Source organism: Bison bison, unplaced genomic scaffold (assembly GCF_000754665.1).
Source record: "Bison bison bison isolate TAMUID 2011002044 unplaced genomic scaffold, Bison_UMD1.0 scf7180017864080, whole genome shotgun sequence".
NCBI lineage: Eukaryota > Metazoa > Chordata > Mammalia > Artiodactyla > Bovidae > Bison > Bison bison.
The window spans coordinates 5,131,613-5,140,267 of NW_011494652.1; the positions used below are offsets into that span (position 1 = coordinate 5,131,613).

At 48.2% G+C, this 8,655-nt stretch overlaps 1 protein-coding gene and 1 non-coding gene across 5 annotated transcripts in view; both read right to left on the reverse strand.

Annotated features, from left to right (window-relative positions):
* The window catches only part of PELI3 (pellino E3 ubiquitin protein ligase family member 3), a 10,697-nt gene extending 10,207 nt beyond the window's left edge, over positions 1 to 490 (reverse strand). For all 4 annotated transcript variants that reach the window (XM_010837755.1, XM_010837754.1, XM_010837753.1 and 1 more), the window contains exon 1: positions 376 to 490. The gene's annotated coding sequence lies outside the window, so the exon portion shown is untranslated. The remainder of the gene's footprint in view (positions 1 to 375) is intronic.
* Positions 491 to 4,013: 3,523 nt separating this feature from the next.
* Positions 4,014 to 4,086, reverse strand: TRNAE-CUC. Its single transcript has one exon. It is a non-coding gene; the product is annotated as a tRNA-Glu (tRNA).
* Positions 4,087 to 8,655: the final 4,569 nt, after the last annotated feature.

The window sequence follows — 8,655 nt, forward strand, 5'->3', positions numbered from 1 at the left end:
GAGCCCGTCTCCGCAGGAAGCCTGTTTGGAAAACATCCCCGCGCAGGAGGGACTGCGCCGGGGCAGGCCGGCGCCCCGCGCCCGGGGCGGGCACAATGACAGCCCAGCGACATACGCAGACACAGCCGGCGGCCCCTCCACACAAACACGCGCGCGCACGCACACAGTCCCGCACAACCGGAGCCCCGCGAGCGGTGCCCGGACGGGCACAGAGCCCACCCTAGACCCGCGACAGCAGGCGCGATCGCGCAAACAGCCACAGGCGCCCGCCCTCGGACCGAGTATCCCCCGCCACCCTGACACTCAAACACGCCCCCAGCGTCTGTTGGGGCCCGCCCGGCGAAGCCCCCGCCCCCTCCGCCTCGGCGGGCTCACCTGGCCGCGCTCTGGCCCCCGCTTGGCGCTGCTCCCTCTGCTCCTCGCCCCTGCTCGGCCCAGGGGCCGCTGCGGCGGGATGGGCCCGGCCGGCGGCGGCTCCGCGCTGCCTTGTCACGGGGACACCCGGGGCCGGGGAGGGGTACGAGCGCAAACAGTCACGCTCCGCCCCCTGTCCCTATGCTGAGCCCCAGGCCCCCGCCCCTCGAGACTCCGCCTCTTGCGGCGAAGCTCTGCCCCAGTCGGCGGAGCCCCGCCCTTTCTCAGGAGACCACGCCCCTTATCGAGCCCCGCCGGCTGGTCCCTTGGAAGCCACGCCCACCACTCTGCTTTAGGAACGCTCTCTCCCAACTTCGCGTCAGCTGGGACTCTCAGGTAAGTCTTTGAGACCCCCTTCTCCAGTTCGGGTTCCCCAGACCCCGCCCTTGTTTCTGGAGACTCCCGGGTTCTCCTTGAGACCCTGGCGCCCCCTCCCTCATCGCAGTCTAGCACCTTGCCTCCCTGGGCTGGACCTTTACCGCAGCTTAGGCCAGGGACTCTGCACCTCCCGCCTTCCAGATGGGGAAACTGCGGAATTAGAGGAGAGAGGCAGGGGCGGGAAGGAGAGAGAGAATGGAAATACTAGAGGATACAGAGGTACGGGTGTGCATCAGTGGGGAGGCAAAGGAAAGCCGCTGCGTTTGATCTGTCTTCCAGCCCAGCTGGACTACTTTCTGGGCGACTGCTCTCTGGCTCTGGGCTCCCTCCGGTGTCCAGGAATGCCTCCCTCCCGCCCGCCAGCTTGCGCACACCGCCGGAGGTGCCGCAAACGGGATGGAGACCCCTCCGGGCCTGGGCTTGCAAGAGATCTCATCTATTAGTCTGTGGCAGGTGCTATGGGCTGTGCTTTGAACAAAATAAACCCTTTGATTCTTGGGAGACAGACACTATTAACCACCCATTTTGCAGATGAGAAAACAGAGATTTGGGAATCTGATTTGGTCATGGTTATTTTCCCTGAAAGGGATCAAAAGTGGATTTCAGCTGTGTGACTCCAGTCTGGACTCATGGCTTCTATATACCTTGTTGCTATGACTCGGGACCACAGGATGGCAAGAGGGCACTCAGAGGTACAGAGCAGGAGAGACCCAGAAATGCATCAGGTAAGATCTCTACAGCTTATTATCTCTTGGCCTGTTTAGAACTGTAACTGTTAGGGAAATTAAAATGGAGGAAGTCTTGCTCAGGCTTCAGAAGCAGGAGAGCAGGCCTCTGACTGATACCATGCAGGGCCTTAGGGGCTTCTGGGCACAAGGCCTTTGTACCTCCCATTTCTTTGATTATAGGGAACAGCATTTATTCAGCCTCTGTGACCTTTCCTGAGTTCCAATGGCAGATTCAAGCAATTGTTGGTTAGGGAAGGGAGGGGATGTGAGACCAAGGAGAAACAAGCAATCAATAGCAGCCTTGGGGCAGGTTTCCCCATCAAAGGATATGAACAACAATATCTTTGAGCTATTCTGCAGATACTGAAACCCTCTCCGAGAAGTTATGGTATGCTCCCTACAAACGAGTAGACCATAGACCATTTAAACCTGAAGGTTAATAAAGTTGATGCCTACTTACATCACCACCAACCCATCAGAAGAATGTCCATGAGCTGATCACACCCTCTTTTACTGTAAAACTTGTCACTTGGTTTGGAGGACGAAGCCTGTTCTGTCCCCCTTTGCCTGGCAAAGCAATAAAGCTACCCTTTTCTAGTTCACCCAAAACTCTCTTTCTGAGATTTGATTCTGCACTGGTGTTCACAGAAGCTGAACTTTCAGCATCATGACCTGCTTCTTACCTGCTTAGACACTGCCTAGATTCTGTGCCTGCCTGCAAACACTGGAAGTCAAGTGAGCTTTAGATAAGAAAGGGAATGGGTCTTGGAATTTTTAAAGCCCCTGGAGGTCTGGCCAACACCCCTCAGGGTCTAATGAAATCCTGTGATTGGTGAAACAAACAGCCTTGTTAAAGTGAAACCAGAGCTTCATTTCTGTGTGCAAACTGATGATGATGTTACTTTGTGGCCTGGGATGATAAGCAGGAGCCTCCAAACTGCAGTTTGAAGTCTCACCTGTGGAGTGGACACACCGCCCTGGATCCTTTCTTAACTGGGACTCCAGATTACTGTTAACAAGCAACTTCCCAGTGCTATTGAAGTCTGGGTGTAGGTTGTTGGCGCAGTTTGGTGATGTATATACTATTGCTTCTCTTCATTGTTTCTATTTCTTTTAATGACTGTATATTGAAATTAAGTAAAATAATCCTCTGTTAAATATTGAAATTGTTTATTAGTGTGTAATAAGTGGTTTCTTTTGTGAAAGAAAAAAAAAAATCCCTCAAACCTAAAACTAAAGTAAAACTTTGGGCAAAACAATAACCAAGAGTTAGGGGAAGCCCAGAGGGTGGACCTTTAATTTGCATCTTTAGAGTGCATGTTTTATTGAAGAAATCAAGGAAAGCTGCACAGAGGAGGCATTCTTTGACCCCCACATCGAGAAAAACAAGTGAAAGTTGGCCCACACACTGTGGAGGAGCACACTTCCTCTCTCTCTCGCAACTTGTTGTTTATGAAGCTGCCAATCTTCAAGACTCCTCCTGGGTCTTACCACATCCACACACCCCACTAACTCCTCCATCTAAAAATAGTCCAAGATACCAACTGCTTTGCCAACTGTTCTCGGGCTCCAGCAGCCAGATGAAACGAGAAAGCAGCCGACAGCACACCCTTTGAGGACAAAAGCACCCACTAATCGAAGAGAAAGTCCCTGAGCAGGCTGGACCGCTGGGCTCCTGGCAGCAGGTCGTACAAATCCTGCACCACAGGATTGCTCCCATCCCTGCTTCCCTACCTGCATACCAGGTATGCATATCTGCAATAGGCCATGGGGACACTGGGACAGTCTTACTCCTCTTTGCACTCCCAGCTTCCAGGACATTGCCTGCCAAAGCAGGCGCTCTGTGAACATATACTGAATTATGATACAGCCAGGTCACAGAGCCAGATGGGTGTGGAACTGAGGTTTGACCAGAGCTCCAGTGCTACCACCTGACACCAGATGGCGGGAAGGGCTAAGAGAGGTTCAAAGGCTTTGTTCCAAGAGGCAGAGATTTCTCCTGTGGTCAAGCACTGGGCTGGGAGTTGTATGGTGGGCACAGCCAGACCAGCAGGGACCTCTGAAATCATGGGATGGGCCTGAATGCAGCATTGCATTTTCCAGGATGGGGAGAGGAAGGGTGAGTTGGAACACCACCAACAGACATAGAGTCTCCAGTCCCAGCCTTGGCTTCTGGCTCTATGTCCCAGGCTCTGGGACTAAGAACTCCAGCTTCTTAATCTCTCTATGCCTCACTTCCTGTATTTATAAAATGGAAATAAACATAGTACCTACCTGAAGGGGGATAAAAATTGACAGTATTGTTTTGAAAATCTTTCCAGCCCCTCCCTTCTCTCTTCAGTCTAGATCTTGACCCTACTGCTTTTTTTAAAGGGGACAAAGAAAGGAGAAAAATACAGCCTGTATTTTTTCTTTAAAAAAAAAAAAAAAAGTTTTGTTTGGCTCGCCAGGTCTTAGTTTTAGCAGGCAACTAAAATGGCTTAAGGGATCTAGTTCCCTAACCAGGGATTGAACCTGGGACCCCTGCATTGAGAGCACAGAGTTTTAGCCACCAAACCATCAGGGAAGTCCTCTGTATTTCTTCAACTCTTGGGTTCAAGTGCCCAGAGACAGGCATAGCTTTGAAGAATATTTGTGCATCTAGTGAAGAAAGCATGTTGAAAACAAATAAACAAGCCAACCAACAACAAACTCTGGCCTGAAAGATTTGGAGAGAAGAGGGTAAGGAAGAGCTAAGATGCTGGGCTTCGCCTCCGAGGTCTCATTGTAGGTAAGAGAGGGTGCTAGAAAAAGATAGACCCCTCAGATAGACTTAGGCATCCAAACCCTATTCCTTCACAGTCCAAATTTGATTGGATCAGTTTGTGGAACAATTTATGTTCTAGGACATTGTTGAAAACAGTAGAGAACTAGCTGTCAATGAGTGGAGTTTAATAGGTGGCTGTGGTCAGGAAAGGTGTCAGTCCAGGAGAACCTAACCCAAATCACTGTATTCCCAGGTGACTGTAGGTGGAGGCTGCACTCCCTGAGAACCAAGGACAGAGGCTTTAAACTCAGGCAGAGGGAAGAGGGGAAGGATTCACCAAAGTAATCCACACAGGGACTTCCCTGGTAGTCCAGTGGCTAGGACTCCACACTCCTAATGCAAGGGTCCGGGTCTGATCCCTGGTCAGGGAACTAGATCCCACATCTAAGCCACAACTAAGACCTGGTACAGCCAAATAAATAAGTATTTTAAAAAATAATCCACTCAGTCACCAAGCAAGCAAATAACAATAGCAAGCCGTTGGGGTGGGGCAAGTGCCAAGTTGCCACAATGTAACATTTAAAATCTTCAGTTTCCATCAAGAAATTATAAATCATACAAAGAAACAGGAATGGATGACACAGACAAGGAAAAAAAAAACAGGCAGATATTGTCAGGATGTGGGGAAATTGACACCTCGCACACTGACAGTAGGAGGGTAAAATGGTGTGCTGCTAAGTCACTTCAGTCGTGTCCGACTCTGTGCGACCCCAGAGACGGCAGCCCACCAGGTTCCCCCGTCCCTGGGATTCTCCAGGCAAGAACACTGGAGTGGGTTGCCATTTCCTTCTCCAATGCATGAAAGTGAAAAGTGAAAGTGAAGTCGCTCAGTCGTGTCTGACTCCTAGCAAGCCCATGGACTGCAGCCCACCAGGCTCCTCCGTCCATGGGATTCTCCAGGCAAGAGGACTGGAGTGGGTGCCATCGCCTCAGCCCCTAGGAAAACAGTCCAGCGCTGCTTCCAACAGTTAAACGTTGCTGCCATGTGACCCTGCAATTCTACTCCTAGGGAAAGACCCAAGAGAAACGAAAACACAGATCTACACAAATGTCTATGGCAGCATTATTTATAATAGCCAAAATGTGGACAACTCAAATGTTCAATTGTTGAATGGATAAACAAAATTTTTATCTACACAGTGGAATATTATTCAGCCATAAAAAGGAACAGAGTACAGATATATGCTACAACCTTGAAAATCATATGCTAAGTGAAAGAAGTCAGTCACAAATGACCACATCTTGTATGATTTCATTTATAAGAAATATCCGAATAGAAGAATATGTAGAGGCAGAAAGTGGATTTGTGGTTACTTAGCTAGGGAGGGATGACAGAATAGTGATAGCTAAAGTGCATGAGTTTCTCTTTGAGGTAAAATGAAAATGTTCCAAAATTGCTGTGGTGATGGTTACATATATCTGTGAATATACCAAAACCACTAACTGCACATTGTAATGGGTGAATTTATGATATGTGAATTATTATATCTCAATATATGCTTTGTGCTCAGCCATATCTGACTCTTTTTGACCACTGGACTGTAGCCTGCCAGACTCCTCCATCCATGGGATTTTTCAGGCAAGAATACTGGAGCAGGTTGCCATTTCCTCCTCCAGGGGATCTTCCTGACCCAGGAATTGAACCTGCATCTCCTGCATCTCAGGTATTGGCAGGCAGATTCTTTACCACTGAGCCACTGGGGATGCCCCATATCTCAATACAGCTTTTCCTTAAAAAGAACCAGCTAGAACAAAACAAACAAATATGACATTGAGCAAAAGAAACTAAGTATCAGAATTCATACTCTATAATTGTATTGATGTAAATCTTAACAGTAGTTCAAACCAAGCCATATCAGTTCAGGATGCTTATTTTGGTGGCAAAACTAAAGAAAGGTGAGGAAGTTAAGGACATGAAAATTAGGCAGAGGTTTTAACCTGGAAGGACCATAGCAGGTGCTCTGGGGCGCTGTCCAGGGTGCTGTTTGATTTCTTGACTGAGTAGCACTCACCCAAGTGCTTGCTTTATAATGCTTATTAAGCTGTACGTTTATATTGAATGAACTTTTGGTGTGTTTATCATATTTTACAATAAAAGCGTTTCAAATAAGATGAGCTGGCTCGATCAAACCTCCACACTCTGCAATGTGAATGGGTCAGGAGTAGTTCTAGCTGAAAGGTCAGGATGTGGAGGAGACTGGTGAGGCTGTGGCCAGAATCAGTGAAGAGGAGCCCAGGGAGCTGAGAAAGCCAGTGAGAGCGAGTGCACAGAGAGAAGCAAAAACCAGGAGAGGGGCTAAGAAGGGCCCCTAGAACTTCAAGCCTTGATAGCTTGATTTAATCATTTACCCACTGATCAACAGTGTTATTAAGTACTTGCTTTCGATCACACCAATGAAGCTGCTTCTCCCTAATCCCCAGGGGTGCATCACCAGCCATCATTTTCGTCTCTGTGACATCATTCCCTGGCCACAGCTAAAGGGAATGAGGGTGCCAACCTGAGCCAGGCTGGGCCAATCCCATCTTGTCTGTTGGGAATTTGGAGCAGAGGTTCAGAGAAAGCCTTTCTCTGTTGTAGAGTTGAAGAATCACGGAAAACTGGTTTTGCTATGCCAAAGCTTCACCCTCAGTAGGCAGTTACCCAAGTCTCAAGAAACACTGCTGGATAATTGGTAACAGCCTTGCCACTGGATATAAGAACTGCCTCTTCCACCCTAGGTTGTGAAAATTTACTTACACGTGTGTATGTGCTTGGTCACTCGGTCATGTCCAACTCTGTGACTCCATGGGTACAGACACATGTTTCAGATTCTTCCGGTCAGAAATACCTGCTTCTGACTGAATCAGATGCTATTTCCTAAAGAGGCAGATGTGGTGGAGACAGTGGCTAGGTCCAGTTTCAGAAGTAGCTCCAACTGCAGAGTCTGCAGCCCTGTGTCCGTGGCGCCAGTGGTGAAGAGGCTGTGCACAATGGGGGCAGTTCAGTCTTTTCAGGACAGTTCTGTGGCATGATTTTCCGTGTGCTCCTACTTGCCTGGCTACAGCGCCTAGTTCCCTGCATAGCCTGGAGACTGTGAGTTACTCAGTATCCTTCATAAGTTGTTGTGTTTTTTTTTTTTCTGCTTAGAGTATCCAGAATTGGCTTCTGTGCTTGAAATTAAGAACCCTGGGTGTGTGTGGTGGGGGTTTGTGTGGGAGGGAGGCTCTAGAGGGAGGGGATATATGTATGTATACAGCTGATTCACATCGTTGTATAGCAGAAACTGACAAAATATTGTAAAGCAATTATCCTCTAATTTAAAAAAGTAAATAAATTTTTTAAAAATATATAAATAAGAAAAAAAAGAACTCTGACCTACATCACTAGAAACCTGAATGCAGTCCTTCCTGAGTAGCCCAGAGGGAATTATCTCTCCCCATTTCTTGTCTCTTTACCTCTCTGTATGTTGACATCACTCCTCCCTGCAGACCAACATATGTGGCCTGAGGTAGGAAGTGGCTAGGCTGCATCTCCCAAGTTTTGATATCCTCTCCTGTCAAGAAGCCAGTCCAGACTGGGAATGGAATTTCTTTTTCTTTTTTTTGGCTACAACATGCAAGATCTTGGTTCCCTGATTAGGGATTGAACCCCTGTCCCCGTCAGTAAAAGCATGGAGTTCTAACTACTGGACTGCCAGGGAATTCCCCAGGATTTCTAACTTTTAATAAAAGATTACAGGGGGAGAAACTTTGACCCAGCTTGGGGGAGATGCTTGCACCTAGCCAATCAAGTACAAATAGGCAGGATCGTGTCATATAAAAATGGTTGCTGTGAGACAGGAAGCGGGCAGAGCACAACAGTTAAAAGAATGACAACCACTGAGGACACAGCATAAACTGGTTAGAACCAACTAGGTCCAAGATGGCAGATGAGTTGACTTCCACTAGACCTTGAGTATCTGTAGAGTCTCATTGTAACACATGAGAATACTAAATGACACGCCCTCAGGTGCCACGACAGTCCCAAGGTTGACCATAAAAGGACAAAAAGTGGGTGGTGACCCAATTCCTAGAACTCTGCCCCTTCTCCAGAAAAGTTGGAATAATCCTCCCCCTCATTAGCCTATGAAATCACCCAGCCCATAAAATCTAAAGCGTGTTAGTCGCTCAGTTGTGTCCAACTCTTTGTGACCCCATGGTCTGTCCATGGAATTCTCTAGGCAAGAATACTTGGAGAAGGGATGCCATTCCCTTCTCCAAGGGGTCTCCCTGACTCAGGCATCGAACCAAGGTCTCAGTTCAGTTCAGTTCAGTCACTCAGTCGTGTCCGACTCTTTGTGACCCCATGAA